Genomic DNA, 19,356 nt, shown 5'->3' with positions numbered 1-19,356 from the left:
AGGCTAATATGAAAGGATGTTTATGGTCGGGTTGTATATGATCGGCTATAGTTGTTTTGTATCTACTCAAAGTCAAACTAATGTAATAATTTCGGTTTTGTAAAGGGAGAGTCTCCCTGGAATGGTTACGGTCCCGCGCTAGGTCATGGATTGCAAGTATCCCATGGTACTCAGTTGTAATTGTGCCTCCTTTCTTTTTTGTTAATATAACTTACCGCTTTGTTGGAAAAAAAAATGATGAATTATCTAATGTCCCCTTCAACTTTGCCTTCCTCCCGTGTGAACGTACTTAAGAAATTGTAATGACCAATCATCAACCAACATGCTCTTTAGCTGAGTCGTGGATGATCGTAAAACGAGAACACAAATTGTGTGCATTGAGTAGCGGCTAGATGCCACCATCGTTGGGGGGGAAAGGTGATGCAACGCGGTACGTAGCTCCAAACATGAATCATACAATAGAGACGGAAATTTGGAGTGTTGATTATCAATGCGACGAGTAGCAACTAATGGGGTACACAAACATTACTTGATGTTTATATGTTTTTTTTCCGTAGCTCACTCTACTAGCTGCATCGCAATCAACGATGACAAGTTTTATGAGAAGATCTCCACTTTAACTCTCTTTTCCATCAATTCACACTTGAAAACTTCAATTTTAGTGTGAGATCAACCAAGTTTAATTTGACACTCGAGTTTCTATAGTACTCTATTACGTAGAATGGAATTTAGGCATGCCACATGGATCTACAAGAGAATTTTAGGCTCTCCTTCTCTCTCCACATTTTCAACCCAATGAAACTAAAGCGGCATCAGTACGTGCTAGAGGAGGACAAGGGGTTGTGTGTGTGTGTGTGTGTGTGTGTGTGAGAGAGAGAGAGAGAGAGAGAGAAGGGGGGGGGAGAGAGAGAGGAAATCCCTTATTCAAGCAAGCTGATTGGGAGTGGTCAGGGATGGTGAGCCAGGAAGTCGATGTAGGACGTGAGCTAGGAGGTCAAACGTGCACAACTATGGAAGACAAAGGGGTGGCTACCAAAAGGGACCGAGGGAGAATGAAGAGTCAAGAAAGAGAGAGGCAGTAGGCAGTACTATGGCGGAGAGAGAGAGAGAGAGAGAGAGAGAGAGAGAGAGAGAGAGAGAGAGAGAGAGAGAGAGAGAGAGAGAGAGAGCTCCTTGCCATGGCCACCTAAGCAAATGGAGGGGGTAGCCTACAGGCTGCAACATCAGTGAGGAGGATCAACCCGAGAGAGAAACATTGGTCTATTTTTCAATGAATGTGGAGTGAGTGAGGGTTTCTCTTCAAATGATTAGATATATGCATGTAGCTCGAAGGCATGTTGCCTTATGCAAGAAGTTGACATGGGCAAAAAAAATCAGGATGAGAAAGTGAGCCTAGAGAGATTTTAAAAACGAACATGTATGCAAAGAATCATAGTGTAGGTATATATGTCTAAATGTTTTGGGATGTGTGTATGCATATGCCTCTCCGTCTATTTCTTTATCCATAAAATGGCAATGGAAGACGGGGAGGTGGGATAGATATTATAGTTGAGTTTACTATATAAAAAATGCCAAAAGCAAGCATTTCTTTGTCATCAAAGGCTAGCTTGATCAATAACCAAGTCAGTGGTTGAAAGATAGAGTTAGACTAGTGTCTCTCTCTCTCTCTCTCTCTCTCTCTCTCTCTCTCTCTCTCTCTCTCTCTCTCTCTCTCTCTCACACACACACACACACACACACACACACACACACACACACACACACACACAAAATGGGATTTTGGCACACACTTGAGACTTTTATCATGGCCTCTGGCAACAAATAGAGAGAACTTATTCCAAGTTTTCTATTTTTGAGACAGAAAAAGAAAGAGATAAAAGTCTCTTTTGTGTGAAAGAAAGAGATACGAACGATCAAGATTTTGTAGAGTAGATAATGTTGTAACTAAAATTACATTCAAGTCCCTAAAATTTAATAGAGTAGATAATGCCCTGAACTAAAATTTACACTCAAACCCCTATGGTTTATGAATCAAAGTGAGACAAATGTATGGCTATGAGAGGGAATAAAAAGAAGAATTTTAATGTCATAGGAAACAATCCCTATAGAAATTCAAGGTTTATCTGATGACTACATAGACACACACACACACACACACACACACACACAGAGAGAGAGAGAGAGAGAGAGAGAGAGAGAGAGAGAGAGAGAGAGAGAGAGAGAGAGAGAGAAGCTCAAGGCTACTCTTATTAAACCTTTTGTGTGTATCAAGTATTGGCTTCTCCCAACTCACATGACCAGCATAGCAAATGTCTAAGAATATCAGGAATGAAAGATGGATACATACACAATTAGGTACGTACACTCATATATACATACTTACATGGAGAATAGAGAGATGAAAGAGATAGTGTCTCTAATTGTGCTTATGAAAAAGCTTGAGAAGGTGAATATGATTGGACTTGGTAAGAGGGAGCGAGACCCGCCATAGGTGGGTCTCGCGAGCTCGAATGCTAATATAGGAGTCAGGATTTCAAGAAATCTTTATGCACAATGTAGAACGTATAGTGGCAGGGAAAGGCACAAAGAGAGTGCCCATAGAAGTTGCAAGTATTGAGTGCTCGTAATATTTTGTCACCAGAGGCAACAGGTCTTCTTCATTCTCTGCTCTTCTTGTGTGTGTGTGTGTGTGTGTTTTGAGATCACATATTGCTTCAAATGCTATTATGTTGACGACAGTAGTGTTGATGGTGCAATCTTACGGGCGTGCAAGTGTCAATTTTCTTGGAACAGGATCAAGCTTGAACAGGAAGCCAACAACCCAACACAAACTTGCTATACATAAACTTGTCAACCAGTGTTCCCAGCTTAGCTCCGCCAGCACAAATTTCGCTAAGATAAACTGCCCAGTAGCAGATGGTTGCTCAGAATCTGTGGGAATATATTGAGCCTTTCAATCTCCCGCGAATTCACCAGATTGAACACCTGCATTAGTATGAGGGTTTTGAACAAAATTGCTTGATTGACTTTGCCTGCCTCTGGGCCTTCTAACTTCAGCAGATCTGTGCCTCTAAATTGCAACCAAAGCAGCATCACCACTTGGTAGAAATATTGGGAGAGGATGTTGCGCCACATGACATTAGAAATCAGAGGGTCTCCGTGCTTGACGGGCAGCCCGTCCAGCGCACTATCGCTTCGTGGCTCTCCTCCAAAGGCAAGTGGACCGCCACTACCTCACCCAGTTCTTTCAAAGTCCTCACCACTAGCAACTTATCTGGCAAGGAAGTGCAATTACTGTAATCTTACGAAGTAAATCCGATCTCATCCTCTCTGCAGAAATTCGAAAAGTAGAGCCATCAAAAGCACGATCCCTGCCCTGGAGAATCCCACATTCTGTTGCTACTGCCCTTGCTGTCGTGAGGTTATCCCCTGTAAGCATTTTCACCTTTATGCCAGCTGCTCGACACTGGCGCACAGCTTTAGGAACTTCAGTCCTGCAACGATTTTGAATGCCAATAATTGCAAGAAGTGTCAAACCTGCCTCTGGAATTTCCCATTGTTTCATTTGATCACTCGAGGGAACCTCCATCTCATCAGTTTTCATGTAGGAGAATGCTATGCATCTCAAGCTTTCAGCAGCCATACCCTCAATCACACTTAGCAGGTAATTGTTTTGATCCGTACTCATCTGCATTGTGGAATTGTCTGCACATAAAAGCTTGTCACAATGTGCCAATACTTCTGCAGCTCCTTTCCAATGCACATGAAGCTTACAGTCATGAGCAACCTTTAGCACGGCACACGCTCTTTTCTTGATGGAGTTGAATGATTCAACATGCAAGATGGTAGACTGAGTCCTCACCTGTGTATAGTCTAGTCCCAACTGCAATCCCCACAGCAATGTCGCCTTCTCGATGGATGAGCCAGTTACTTCTGTCCCCTCTCCAACTGCGCCTGACATGTAGATGCTGCCACTGCTGTTTTGAGCAACCCCCTCAAAAAGCAAGTTTTGAACATTCACATCAATGTTTTGTAGAGATGATACAGGGTTCCTCATTTCACCTGCCCATATTCTCATTGGCTGTAAGGATACCTGTTTGATCACAGCAAATAGTAGTAACATATCCCATGGTCTCAAAAGCTCCTAGACTTCTTACAAGAGCATTTTCTGCCATCATCCTGTTTATGGCACTTGTTTGAGTGAGGATGACTGCTAGAGGCAGACCCTCTGGAACTGCAACAACCATTGTGGCCATAGAAACTCCCAAAATCTTCAAAATTATCTTGACAATCTCAATAATGGATGTTTGTCCCGCCTTAATGAGGGGATGGTCTCTAGTAGCTGCTGTCACAGGAGCCACAAAGGAAAAGACCAATGATGCCAAAAGCACAGATGCAGCAACACAAAGACCCAATTTCCTGACGCCGATGCTCACTTTGACGCTTAGCCAGAGAGGGGTCTCTTCTCCAGTACTAGTAGTTCGAGCACTCGCTGCCTTTAGCTGGCCCCACTTAGTAGACATCCCTACGCCAGTCAGCATTTCCCTTGGCAAATCAATATTATGGCTCTCCATCAGCAGCTGATGGAGAGCCATAATATTGATTTGCCAGCTGCTGATGGAGAGCCATAATATTGATTTGCCAAGGGAAATGCTGAAGGAGAGATCCGACTTCAATATCCGTATGCCCTGACTTACTGCACGAGGAGAGACTCAAGAATATCTGCTCCAGAGGGCTGCCGTATGTAAATGAGCAAGCCTTGTGAAAGGGGTGCAGTACGCTCTGCGCATATGTGTGTGTCTCTCGTGTGCATGCCCTTAACGTCCGTCCAATTTGACGGGGGGGCCGTGGAATTAAGTTCATGAGTTGCCCAGTTTCATTGAGTTTCCCAGAAGCTGCCCGAGCTCACTCTAAGTGGACAAGTAACAGCTATCCAAGGATAAGGAGGCAATTCAACCCTCGTCGATAAAGCACACGGGGTGCACTCGAGGGATCAACGGCCCGAGTGCATCCCGCCGTTGGATCTCAGCGGGCTGGAAAAAAAAAAACGCGCCGCCTGTCCCACTCCCGCCTCGAGCTCGCGACCCCTTCCCACCCACTCGCAGACCTCAACCATCCCGCCTAACGCGCCTCCATGCAGGTAATTCGCCTTTATGTATATAAAAACCTGCCCCCTCTAGGTGCGTCGATCCAACGGCCTAAAGCTCCCCGCCCTGCCGATCGCGCTCGTCGCCGTCGATCCCTCGAGTGACACCCCGTGTCACTTATAAACGAGGGGATAAGGAGGCAATTCAACCCTCGTCGATAAAGCACACGGGGTGCACTCGAGGGATCAACCCGTATTTGACTTCCGAGGAAAGTAACAGCTATCCAAGGATAAGGAGGCAATTCACACCCATATTTGACTTCCGAGGAAAGTAACAGCTATCCAACGATAAGGAGGCAATTCACACCTGTATTTGACTTCCGAGGAAAGTAACAACTATCCAAGGATAAGGAGGCAATTCACCCCCGTATTTGACTTCCGACGAAAGTAACAGCTATCCAAGGATAAGGAGGCAATTCAACCCGTATTTGACTTCCGAGGAAAGTAACAGCTATCCAAGGATAAGGAAGTAATTCACCCCCCTATTTGACTTCCGAGGAAGTAACAGCTATCCAAGGATAAGGAGGCAATTCAACCCGTATTTGACTTCCGAGGAAAGTAACAACTATCCAAGGATAAGGAGGCAATTCACCCCCGTATTTGACTTCCGAGGAGCTGTGTGTGTTTTGTGGGGGTGGGGGGGCCTAAGGACTAAGTGGCACGGGCATGGGAGGGTGGGATCTACGACGGGGGCATTGTGGGTCGTAGATTTCAGTGGCGGCGTCGAAAGTAAATTAGGGTACCGTAGATTACTTTTTATTATAAAAAGTAATCTAAGATACCCTAATTTACTTTCCACGCTCGCCCCTAATTTACATGTTTTAAATTAGGGCCCCCATGTTTCACAACGCACGCATGGCGTAGTGGTTAGGGTGGGCGTCTCTCATGCGTGAGGTCTCGGGTTCAAACCCGGCGCCCCAAAATGGAGGTACCCTAGATTACTTCCGAAATGCGGGTACCCTAGATTAGGGTATCCGCATTTGGGATCTACGTCCCACAATGCCCCGTCGTAGATTCCACCCTCCCATCCTCGTGCCACTTAGTGCTGGGAGGGGGGGGGGGGGGGGGGCTCTCTTCTCTAAGCGTCATGGGGTGGACTGGAGGGATCAACGGCTGGAGATGGATCAGTCGTTGATCGGCCCCCAATGTAAATAAAAAATTAAGGGTCCCTGGCATCGCGTCGATCCTTTGAACCCACAACCTCCCCCTCCAAAGTCCGGAGCTCTATCCACCTGCACTACCGCACGCTGATGAAAGCATTGCGTCTTTGCGTAATCGAATACCTGTCTCCCCCCCCCGGCTGCATCGATCGGACGGCCCAGATCACGCGTCCCATTGTTAAATTGCCCCTACAGTAGGTCCCTCGAGTGACACCCCGTGTCACTTATAGAAAGGGGGGGGGGGGGGGGGGGGGGGGGGGGGGGGGGGACTAAGTGACAAGGGCATGGGAGGGTGGGATCTACGGTGGGGGGGATTGTGGACCGTAGATCTAGAATGCGGGTACTCTAGATTACTTTTGTAATTGATGGTAAAAAGTAATCTAGGGTACCCATGTTTCAAAAGTAATCTAGGGTACCCCATTTTGGGAGCGTGGGGTTTGAACCCGTGACCTCGCCCATGAGAGGCACATTTCCCTAACCACTTCGCTTTGCACGCATTATGAAGCATGGGAGCCCTAATTTACTTACAACACATATGCAGAGCGGTGACAACCACGCTACCCTAGATTACTTTTGCCTCCACCCAGATCTACGGCCCACAATCCCCCCACCGTAGATCCCACCCTTCCATGCCCGTGTCACTTAGTCGGGGGGGGGGGGGGGGGGGGGGGGGGGGGGGGGGGGGTGGGGGGGATCTGGGGAATATCGAGTTTAGATTTTTCAACTAATCTCGGGATCTCGAGTCTAGTTTTTATCGGCCACGGGGGGGCCAATCTCAGGATTCTCTCGCTTCCCCAGCCGAGATTTGAACCCTTACCACTAGCTTGAGAGTCCGGGGCCTTAACCATCACGCCCGCTTAAGCTTCCTTGAAGTAGATGTGTTTTTCATAAACTTAAACTTAAAACAATAGATCTCGACCTAAAAACTAAACTCGGGATCCCGAGTTTAGTTTTTACGTGTCGACGGCTGAGATCTGCGAGCGCCCTTGATTTTGCACAAGAGCCATGGATCCCATGGTTGGGACCCCATGGCACTTAAAACTGGGGGGGGGGGGGGGGGGGAGGTGCCAGTTTTGGAGGTGGGTCTGGAGGAAGCAAATTTTCTTTTTGCTACATATTCATGACGCCCCTGGATTGCTTTTTGTCGCCACTCTGTCTAAACCCAGCCTAAGGGTACACGAGTGATCGTGAAACGAGCGACAAAGTGACTGATTTGACGTGATTGGCATCACACACACACACAAAAGGTGGAGTGGATAGGCGCGCACCGAGGGGGGTTAAAATATGTTTTGCAACGACAATTAGTGGAGGGGGTAACTCAAAACACTTACCCTCCTCTCGTGTGGGGATTACCCTAAGGTACGCCACACTCGAGGGGCAATTTGTACGTTGGAGGAATCTAACAAGAGGCTATGATAGCCACACGTGAAGAGAAAGGTTATTCTCATTTAAACAAGTAATGAAATCATGAGGCTTGCTACATGTACACTAGTTATACTATATATATATATATATATATATATATTGTAAGGACATGAGTCCTATGGGCAAGGCCACCGGCAAGGCCACCGGCACGGCCGGACAGTGTGTACACTAGGGGGAGGATATATATATATATATATGTCCTTACAATATATATATATAGATAGATAGATATATATATATATAGATCTCCTCCCCTTAGTGTACACACTGTCCAGCCGTGTCGATGGACTTGCCTATATATATATTGTAAGGACATGGGTCCTATGGGCAAGTCCATCGGCACGGCTGGACAGTGTGTACACTAGGGGGAGGAGATCTATATATATATATAGTAAGGACATGGGCTATATGGACAAGGCCACCGGTACGGTCGGTCAGTGTGTACACTAGGGGGAGGCTATAAGATAGCACGGTTGGGTGGAGACTAGCACACGCATTACCACCGTCCTTTCACTGGTATCCGAGCTATTTTTGGGAGGAGACAAAAAGCAGGTTGCATGTGCGTGCGACGCTCTGCTTCTCTCTTACGTTCCACAGACAGCGATATCTCTGTTGTGCAACAAAAGAAGACAGACACGCTTTCCTCTGCGCAGCGCGTGGACAGACAACGACAGTCGACCGTGATCGCCCCACGTACGCCCTCCACAATGGACGACTAAGGCGATCGACAAAGGCAAAATCGACCGACAACTCAACGACACCGAGGCTTCCGTTGGTTGCATGCGTAGGAAGGCATGTTTAATCCTTGCATAAAGGAGGGTTGAACCCACCCATGAGGCTAAGAGGCCAACACTTTCTCATCAAGCTATTGACACTTGTTGTGTATAACAAGAAAAGATAGCCTACTTGTGTTAAAAGGGAAAATTAGAAGGAAAGTGAAAGCTTCAAACTTCAAGGAAATAGCTTCACTCTTCCTTTTCACGTCTTGGCGGACGGACAGTTGTCCTCCAAAAATTCTTTTTTCCTCAAGGAGGTAGCTTCAAAGTGAACAAAAGCCTTCACAAAAACGATGGGTTTTTGTGAAGAATCAACAAAGGTGTTCTTACAACGAACGACAAGTGAAGCGCTCAAATTCTCGCAAGGCGAGGTTCACATGCAACGCAAATCGCGGAGCATACAAAAAACGAAGACTTCAATTTCTCAAGGTACAAGTTGTTGTTTCTTTTTCTCTCTTTGCATTAGTAGTGTGTGTTTACCATGGCTAATGAGGATATCCCATCTACACACATGTTTGATTTTGAGCACATAGATCAAAATCAGGGCACCACGGGTGCTGCTGACACTAATATGCATGATGATGATTATCTAGGAGATCATGGGCTTGTAGATATGGCTTCTTTCAAGACTTTGGAACATCGCCAATGCGTACTTGAAAGAAACCTCTCTGCACTCAATGCAACTGTTACCAATCTTACGGAGTTACTTGTGAAATTTATGAATTCACAGACGACTCAAGGAGCCACAAGTGGCACGGTTCAAGGGAACCAAGCTCGCACGACTCAAGGAGTCCAAGAGACAAGTGTTGCAGAAGATGCAGAAGGTAGCAATGCATTACTTAAGAATATCACCATTCCTGAGTTTCACGGGGAAGAGCGTGATTGCAACAAGGATGCGGTCAATACGTTCTTACACAAATGGAGTGATATTCATAGATTGAGACACACCCCGAATTTAAAGACGGTTGTGGAAACAAATCTATCTCTTAAAGGCAAGGCCTATAAGTGGTGGATGACATTTCCAATAGATGATCATCCTCCATCTTGGGCTGCGTTTCAAGCTTCTTTCTCCAAAGAGTTTTTGGACTCCAATGAAGAAGATAAGAATTGGTTACCATGGGATGCATGCTGCATGTCTGGCCTCTCTCTCACACAGTACCTTTTGAAGTATTGGGAAATCATATTAAAACTAGAAGGTCTAGATGAATTCCAAAAGGTACGGGGTTTTAATAGGGGTCTTGACAAAGACTATCATCTGCATGTCAAGACCCAACATCCAAAAACTTTGGAAGAAGCCAACAATCATGCCCAAAGATATGATGATGACCAAGAGAGGAAAGGAAATATTCCATACTCTAAGAATACTTTTGCTAAGAGCAATATGGCTAAGAGCCAATGGCGAGGTAGATCTCCCACACGTTCCAAGAGGAATAAGAGACAATCTACCTCTCCACGCCCACAAGAAGCTAAGAAGTCTAAGCACTCATGAGATACTCCACATGAGTCTCTCAGCACTGCCGATTTTGAGCGTGCGAAGAAACACAATTTGTGTTTTAGATGTCTCTCAGACCAACATAACAAGAAAGATTGTCCTCTTTTGCAAGGCAAAGAAAATGCCATTTCACACAGTGCAACGCCTCACATTAGATTCATCTCCTAAATATTGTTCTATAGAGGTTCTTCATATGGAAGAAAAGCATAAGTGTTGTGTGCCTGCTTCAATGTGGCAACCCACCTTTGGCCCCCATGATTTGGTTTACATGCATGGCACTATTAACGGACAAGGTGTTCGTATTTTAGTGGATGATGGTGCAACTCATAACTTCTTGAACTATAAGCTAGTCAAGAAATTGAAGCTTACACAGACTCCCTGCTCTCACAAGTATGTGGTGGAGCAGATGTCTAGGAATGATAAATAAGTATGGGACACGGTAGTTCAAGGGATTGAGCTTATTGTTCAAGATCATATGATGACCCTTGACTTCCAAGTTATGAACATGGACCGTGCTGATATAGTTTTAGGACGGGAGTGGCTGCATGGTTTAGGAAACACATTGCACACTAGTTATGAACACAACTCCTTATCCTTTATGGCCAATGGTAAACATGTGCTTTTGCTTGGTGAGAAAAATATACCATCTGCACCTCTTATATGTACAGCCAAGCTTTCTATTTTGCAGAAAGCAAATTTAATAGATGAAGTCTTTTTGTGTTACTGCTTGTCTCCAAGTCTTGTGAATTCTCAAGAGAAAAGTGCGATGAATTCTAGTAATGGTATGCAAAGTGCAATGAATTCTACTGATAAACAAAGTGTTAACAAATCTAACGAGCAAAGTGCTCTCAATTTTAATTCTGTAGAGCAACGTGCAATTGTTGTAAAACAAACATTACAGGAATTACAAGATTCTCCATCCCATCGTAACTCTAGTTTACTTTCTCCTTTTGCACGGCAAACGATGACTCACTTACTCACGGAGTATAGTGATGTGTTCTCAAGTGATTTACCACCGGGTTTACCCCCTACACGTGATATGCAGCATGGCATAGATGTCTTACCAGGCACTAAACCGGTGAGTAAACCACCTTATCTTATGAGTGCTAAAGAAGCCAAGGAGATTGAGAGTCAGTTGGCTGACTACCTCACTCATGGTTTCATTAGACCTAGCACTTCGCCTTGGGCATCACCAATCCTTTTGCTAAAAAGAAAGATGGTACTATGTGCATGTGCGTAGATTATCGCGGATTAAATGCGATAACCATCAAGAACAAGTATCCTCTACCTCGAGTGGATGAGTTGTTTGATCAACTCCATGGGGCAAGATACTATACAAAGATAGATCTTCGTTCAGGATACCACCATGTACATATCCTACTGCAAGATATCTCCAAAACTACCTTTAGAACACGGTTTGGGCACTTTTAATTTTTGGTTATGCCTTTTGGTCTAACGAATGCTCCAGCTACATTTATGACACTCATGGATAGTGTCTTACGTCCCTATCTTGGAAAATTTGTTGTGGTTTTCCTTAATGACATTCTCATTTACAGTAAGACTAAAGATGAACACATAGAACACTTACGGTTAGTGTTTGAACAGCTACGAGCTCATGTGCTGTATGCTAAGCAAAGCAAGTGCGATTTATTTAAAAACAGAGATACATTACCTCGGTCATGTGATCTCTTATTCTGGCATCAAGATGGACACTGACAAGGTCGCTGTCATTCTTCGATGGCCACATCCCAACACGGTTGAGGAGCTTCAAATATTTTTAGGCATGGCTGGATTTTATCGGCAGTATATCCGCGGTAGTATATCCATGACTATGCAAAAATCATTGTTCCTATGACATATCAACTTAAATAAAAAGGTAAGACCTTTTTTTGGGAAGAAGCCCAAAAACGCAGTCTCGAACAGCTCAAGGTAGCTATAGCCAATGCTCCCATCCTAGCAATCGTCGACCCACTTAAGCCATTTGTGGTAGAGACTAATGCTAGTGATAAAGCCATTGGTGCGTTATTTCTCTAGGAGGGAAGACCTATAGCCTTTGAAAGTAAAAAGTTAGATAGAGCTCAACAGAATTATTTTGTTTATGAGTGAGAGCTCTATGCCATAATTCACGCTTTACGAAAGTGACGACACTATTTATATGGTGCCGAGTTTGAAGTAGTTTTTGACCATGAGAGTATCAAATGGTTTACTAATCAAACAGAATTGAAGGGCCGTAAAGCTAGATGGGTAGAATTCCTTCAAGATTACGATTGTAAGCTACAATATCGCAAGGGGCGATATAATGTAGTAGGGGATGCACTAAGTCGAATACCTTAGATTAATTCACTTGCTTTCATGGAACTAAAGAGTGGATTTTTGGAGTCATTACATGGCAAGTGTGCACACAATCAATCATATGCTAAAGTGTGGAGTGCAGTTTTAAAAAGGGATCCCTCACACTCACATTTCTCTGAACAGCCATATCAACATGTCTCTGTACGTGTAGATAGAAACTCCAACACACAGAGCTCCACCCCTACTCAGAAAGAGCTTAAGCGATGGAAGAAATTTTCCATTGATGATGGCTACTTACTCCACAAAGGTAGAGTATGTGTGCCAAAGGACTCAGACACTAGGCGCCAAATCTTATTTGAGTGTCATGATAGTCCAAGTGCTGGTCATCCAAGTATTCGTAAGACGTATGCCTTAGTTCGACGGCAATTTTATTGGTCGGACTTACATCATGATGTTCAAGAGTACGTACTAAACTGCCAACAGTGCCAAGTTAATAAGGCAGAGCGCCTCAAGGTAGGTGGCCTTTTACATCCTTTAGAGATTCCACAAGGTAAGTGGGAGAGTATCTCTATGGATTTTGTAGTAGGACTACCTACTACAAATCGTGGCCATGATGCCATTTGGGTAATTGTAGACCGTCTCACAAAGATGGGTCGATTCATTCCCACTAAGACTACGGTTAAGACATCGGAATTAGCACGGCTATTTGTAGAGCATATATATAAACTCTACGGTCTTCCAGCTAGTATCATTAGTGACAGAGATCGATAATCACTTCTAGAGAGCTGTGTTCCAAAAGTTCGAAACTAAACTTAATCTAAGTACGGTTGATCATCCCGAAACGGATGGTCAAACACAAAGAGTTAATCAAGTGCTAGAGGATATTCTACGATCGTACATTAGCAAGAAGAAAACCAATTGGAAAGACTACTTACCTATATTGGAATTTTCTTATAATAGTTCAAAGCATGTGACTAGAGGGTTTAGTCCATTTATGCTTTTGTATGGATTTCAACCTAGATCACCCGTTACGGTGGGGTTGGCTAAGGAGAAGATACATCAAGCAAAGGATTTTCTCAAAGACCATTTTGACATGCTTCGAGTTGCTCGATAAAATGTTAAGCAAGCTCAACATTGATATAAAAAGTACGCAAATGAGCATCATCGTCTTGCTACTTTCAAAGAAGGAGGCAAGGTTTTCCTCAAAGTTTTGGAGCATTCAGAAAGTCTAAAGACAGGAAAAGTTGTTAAACTTTCACCATGCTATTTTGGACCGTTTACCATTCTCAAACGTATAGTTCAAGTGGCCTATAAGTTAGCTCTTCCAGGGCACTCATGAGTTCATCCTGTTTTTCATGTTAGCCGTTTACAAAAATAGCTAGGACAGAATGATAATGTCATTGACACAGGTGTGTTGGTAGACCTTATCGCACCGCCAAGCATTCCTCATGAGCCCGAAAAGATTTTTGGATTCTCATGAGCTTCGCACCAGAAATCATGTCAGACGACAGGTGTTGGTAAAATGGCTAGATAGACCCGAAGAAGGTCCTACATGGGAGAATGTCTCCACACTTAAGAAACGTTTTCCTACGTTTGTTTTCGAGGACAAAAACGATTCTCCAAGGGGGGGTAATTTAAGGACATGGGTCCTATGGGCAAGGCCACCGGCATGTCCGGATAGTGTGTACGCTAAGGGGAGGCTATAAGATAGCACGATTGGGTGGAGACTAGCACACGCATTACCACCACCCTTTCATATATATATATATATATATATATATATATATATATATATATATATATATATATATATATATATATATATATATATATTACAAGTGAGACTTCCAGCGGTGCCATGTATTGTCACACAAAGAAGAAGAGATATATATTTTTTCCCAAGATATCCCCAACATCCTATTCAAGTAAATGAAGAGAGGTTCAAAGGGCAGCAAAATCTATGGTGAGTATTTTTCTTTCTAGGTCAATGCCCACGTTGAATGCTGACGTGAATGATGGTATGTACACCATAGATGGAAATCCACATGTATACATCTTAGCCTAAGTTGGACACACTTTGAACTTCTATACGATGGTGCTTTTGTCCCCCTTACCTTACCATGAAGCAAAAAATCGATCATTTAATCAACTCGCTCTCTCTCTCTCTCTCTCTCTCTCTCTCTCTCTCTCTCTCTCTCTCTCTCTCTCTCTCTCTCTCTCTCTCTCTCTCTCTCTCTCTCTCTCATTCATTAAATACTAAAACTTAAAAAAAATATTTCAGCTAACCAACAATCAACGAACATAACGTCTTGAAGGATAATTTTTTGGAATTTACGTTGTTTCTTGTACGCAAACATGTCCTCAATCATTGCATTGCTAAGCATGGCACTGCTTTTCTTCACCAACCCCTAACTAACAACCTCACCACCATGAATTTTTTACCCATGCTAATGCCTTGCAGAGTGCCACAAGAAGGAACCCTTGATAATAAATCCCATGGTGCACCTGTTTTCCCATGTTAGCAACATGCCATCAAAACCCAAACATAAGTAATCACATTTGGAGAGAAGATCTGGCTTCAAATTTTTCAAAAGCAAGCAAAGCTTCCTAGTGGACATAGCTTGCAATTGTAGTCCTTGGTAGCAATCTCAACTTCTAATTAGATGATGCCACATGTCTTCATGGTGCATTCCAAGAAACTGTTTGAAACGAGCCTCTCGCTCGACATTTTCTAAAAAGGGGTCTAACAATACCGTTGTTCATATAGTTTTTAATACAATCCAAGACATAATTTTGAGAGAGGAAGATATCAATAACTCCCTGTGTTTCTGAAAATGGCCTCGCCTCCCCTGCTAGGCAAACCCAGTAAGCACCTTTCTAGGCAGTTTCCAACTCATTAAGAACTTACCATCCCGTGCAATACACCAAAACTGATTTGCATGTGTACCAAAGCATATCCAAGCACAACATTTTTTCCAAGAACCCAAGGGAGCAATCTCATCTCAAACAGTCTCTTTATATGTGCATTAGTATGACAACTAAAAGTCTGCATGCAAGGACTTGCATGAGTGTGCACAGGTTCTGCCACATCAGCTTGCATAATGCTACATGCCTTCAAGATGCAAGAATTTGAATTTTGGAGATAGACCCTTCATTTTCCTATCGATGAGCAACGAATAGCCTCTTTGGTTGACCCATTTGGACATGTCCTACAATACATGCATCATTAGCATTACCAATATTAGCATGTATTTGGCTGCCTTGTCATAAATCCACCACCTTCACGCATGCTTTTAATGGACTCACAAATGGAATTTGCATACATTCAACATAAGAGTCTTTAATCAGAGGGAATCTGCGTTGCATTTATATGCCCGTACCAAAAAACATATACGTATAAAACGTCATTATATGCCAAAATCCTGAATAATCATCGAATAGCCGTTTTATTTCTCTTTCAACCGAAAGATCTTTCGATCAAAAAATCTTTCTATCGAAATTTGTTTTATATAAGCACAATCATCCATTTCGATCAAAACCAGTGACTGCGGGAGAAGGAGAATTAGACAACTACTACTTGAGGTATAATTCTGAAGTTATTGTTTTTTCTAACTTGTTTTTGTGTGTTGTGCCAGACTCGTATGGTGCATTTGTTTTTCTCTCACCATAGAGTTGGCTTGCAAGTCATAGGCCACTTCGAGGTGTGTAGCCATCCGGCTCACTCCAGAAGTGGGTAGAAACTAGTCACTCTTCTTGTGCTGTGCATGAGCCACTTGGCTCACTGCAGAGAAGAGTTTTAGGACAGACTTAAATTCTCACTTGTGTGGTGTAGTAGTCTTATCTCTCACCACAAGGCTGAGTTAGAATTTAGTGGTCCAGTCGTAGAGTGTAGTAGGCATGATGATACACCTCTCACTTCAGAGTGACCTATAGATTTCTCAATTTTAGATCGGCTCAAATCATCGTTTGTATCACATAGAAACGCAAAAGTTTTGCTCGTCAAACACAGAGTGAAGAGATGCATAGTTTATGCCCCCTTCATTTCTGTGTGATGCAATGTTTATTCTTGCGTTTCTAACTCCAAATACATGTCATTGTTCATCACTAGATGACTTGGTGTTGTCTTGGATGTAGATACATACGATATTTGGTGTGATAAAATCTAATCTCTAGCTAACCCAAATGATTTTCTCATATTGAATTGATCATTCAATGTGGGATAATAAACGGGAACAAGAGTTAGAATACAGACATGTGTTTGTAGAACTATCTCAGCAGGGGGCCAAAAGGAGAGATGGTTGCATCTCAATACGGGTCCAAAAGGAGATGGTCTACCAAAGAGCAATGTGTATTAAGTGCTTCTATACATATCTCAGCAGGGGACCAAAAGGAGAGATGGTTGCATTTCAATAGGGGTCCAAAAGGAGATGGTCTACCAAAGAGCAATGTGCAATAAGTGCTTCTAGACTTATCTCAATAGGGGACCAAGAGGAGAGATAGTTACATTTCAATACGGGTCCAAAAGGAGGTAGTCTATCAAAGAGCAACGTGCATCTAATAGAGCTTAAAGGACCTTAGGCTTAGCTGCATTAAAGACCTCCAATAGTTAGTGTTAAAAGTCCTTTGACCTTAGGCAAGCTAGGGTTGAGCTTGAGGTGGACACCCGACTTAAGCTTGAGGTGCTTGTCGTGCTTGTTGACTAAGGTGATTGAGGTACTTGTCATGCTTGTCGTGCTTGCTGACTAATTTGCTTAAGGTGCTTGTCGTGCTTGATCACTAAGGTGCTTGAAGTGCTTGTCATGCTTGATGACTAAGGTGCTTGAGGTTCTTGTCATGCTTGATGACGAAGGTTCTTGAGAAGTTTCCTATGCATGGGGGATAAGGTGCTTGAGTAAAAAAGAGACCCTACAAGGAGGGAGAAAGACCCAAAGTTAGGGGAATCTTTGACTTAACCTCCCGCTCACCCAAAGGGCACCCTTTTCTCAAGGGGCGCATGGGACACATGTCAGACTCTCCCTATGCTTAGCCACATGGTGTGCTTGAATGTTATTGGCTGGGCTAAAGAGGGGTCCAATGAGCTTCTAGTTCCATTCAACAAATATCTAGATATTTTCAAGCTCTTTCTCTCTCTCTAAGGGGTAAGGAGGACACTTGTCCAAAGACTACCCATGTACTTGAAATTCATGGTGCATATGATTGGCTAGGGGGGAGAGGGCCCCAAGCAAGAAAGGGTGTGATGGGGGGGTATACACCTCTCACACACTCATTTTGTGGATTCATTCTCACTTGGTAATAGTAGAGGAACTCCACCTCCTTCTTCAAGCTTGTGAGAAGTGAGAGCCATCTACACCAACACTCTTGGCTATGGAATGCAAATCCAACCAAGAGCCATGCTTCAATGCTTAAGCTTTCCATATTCTCCATCTTCATTACTATGCTATTATCTATGCTAGCAAGAAGAGTGATGATAAGTGAGGAACTATTTCTTTCTCCTATGGAATGTTTCTTCTTCCTCTTCCCTGCCCTCATTCCCCACTAGCTCTCTCCACCTTCGAAGGTGTTTGAGGCTTTGGGACTGAGGCTTGGGATAGTTAATGCTTTCTACAAAGTTTATGTTATGTTTGTGATGCATGAAGCTCTCCATCTGCATCGCATCACCTAGGTCACAAGGAACACAAAGATTGTATTGTACCAAGTCTCTCTTGATGGGAGAAACTATAATACAAATGCCTATTGGAGGGCGGACCGGCTCCGTATGAATGCGGTCCTCAACTGTTGTCATGTTCTCTAAACTCTCTCTCTTGCAAAAGTATTGTTCATGCCAAGTTAACTAAGTATCATGTTTATGTTTCTACCATCAGTTAAGTTCACCCGTTATGCTCACAAAGTAGCCTCATAAAAGTGGTTTAGCTACTCTCAAAGTTCATAGGCCATTTCCATTACCTTGGTATCAGAGCGTTTGGTTTCTCTTGTCTTGCTTAAGAAGAGGTCCTTAAGTAGCCTATGAATGGTTGATTTTGTTAATTATATTAGGGTAAGTGGGACTAGGATCTATTATCGGTTTTGTTGAGCTCACTATGTGGGATATGGTGCACACCTCAAGAGCTTTGGTCTTAATAATGGAGTCTTTTCAGGCTTGCCTACGGCTTTACCATTATTGAGCCATAAGAAGTTCGAAAGGAGCTTTAGACCCACTCCACTACTCTCTATAATTTATCAATTCCAGCCGTGGGTGTAGATACTTAAGTGTCTATTTTTAAAGGCTAAGAGGAGTAGCAACTAAGGTTTTGAATTGTCAAAGCATACACTAAGTAGCACATAAGTTTAATTAACATGGATGACAATAACCAAGAGAGTAGATTGAACATTGACAACTTTGATTTTTCACATGAAGATGCTAATGATGATTCCCCCATGTTTGTTAATTATCTTGTTACTAGGTTGCAACAAGCTATGGGCAACCCCTCTTTGCAAGCCCAAGTTACTCAACAACTTCGTGCTTATGGAATTTCTTTTCTTCTCCAAGAGGAGAGAGAGCTTAGGAGGCCTCTTGACGAGACCCCCAAAAGAAGACTCTCTCTCATACGAGAGGAGGAATCCAAAGAACAAGAAAGTAATGAATCCCTAAGTTCCTCCGAAGATGTGGCTCCACTAAGACGGCGGACTATACAATTGCCAACTCCTTCCAAGAGGAAATGGTCAACCCATAGTCCTTCTCCTTATCACGTCAAAAAGGGAAGAGAGGAAACAAAGGAAGAAAAGGACAAAAGAGGTCACCCTCTTCTCCTTCTTCTTCACCTTCCTCCTCTTCCGACGAGAGCAATAGTTATTCTCATAGAGAATACAAGAGGGGAGGACATCGCAAATCTTATCCTGCATGACGAAGGTCACAAAAGCTCAAGAAGTTCAAAGAGGGAGGAAAGAGTATCTCCTTTCTCACCTATGATGGCACCTTTGGTGCTACTGACAAAGTATTGGCCTTCATCCAACAATTTGATGCGGCCTTTGGAGACGAGTGCTTCACGGAGTCCTCCAAGCTACGCCATGTAGCTATTCACTTCCAAA

At 43.5% G+C, this 19,356-nt stretch overlaps 1 pseudogene; it reads right to left on the bottom strand.

Moving 5' to 3' along the window:
- Positions 1-3,146: 3,146 nt before the first annotated feature.
- Positions 3,147-4,595, bottom strand: LOC147442611 (calcium-transporting ATPase 5, plasma membrane-type pseudogene; annotated as a pseudogene).
- Positions 4,596-19,356: the final 14,761 nt, after the last annotated feature.

The sequence above is a fragment of the Adiantum capillus-veneris genome, chromosome 14 (genome assembly GCF_014529385.1).
Source record: "Adiantum capillus-veneris isolate H3 chromosome 14, ASM1452938v2, whole genome shotgun sequence".
In the NCBI taxonomy this organism is placed as follows: Eukaryota; Viridiplantae; Streptophyta; class Polypodiopsida; order Polypodiales; family Pteridaceae; genus Adiantum; species Adiantum capillus-veneris.
The sequence above is the reverse complement of the archived record's forward strand: the minus strand, read 5'-3'. Positions and strand labels throughout refer to the sequence as shown.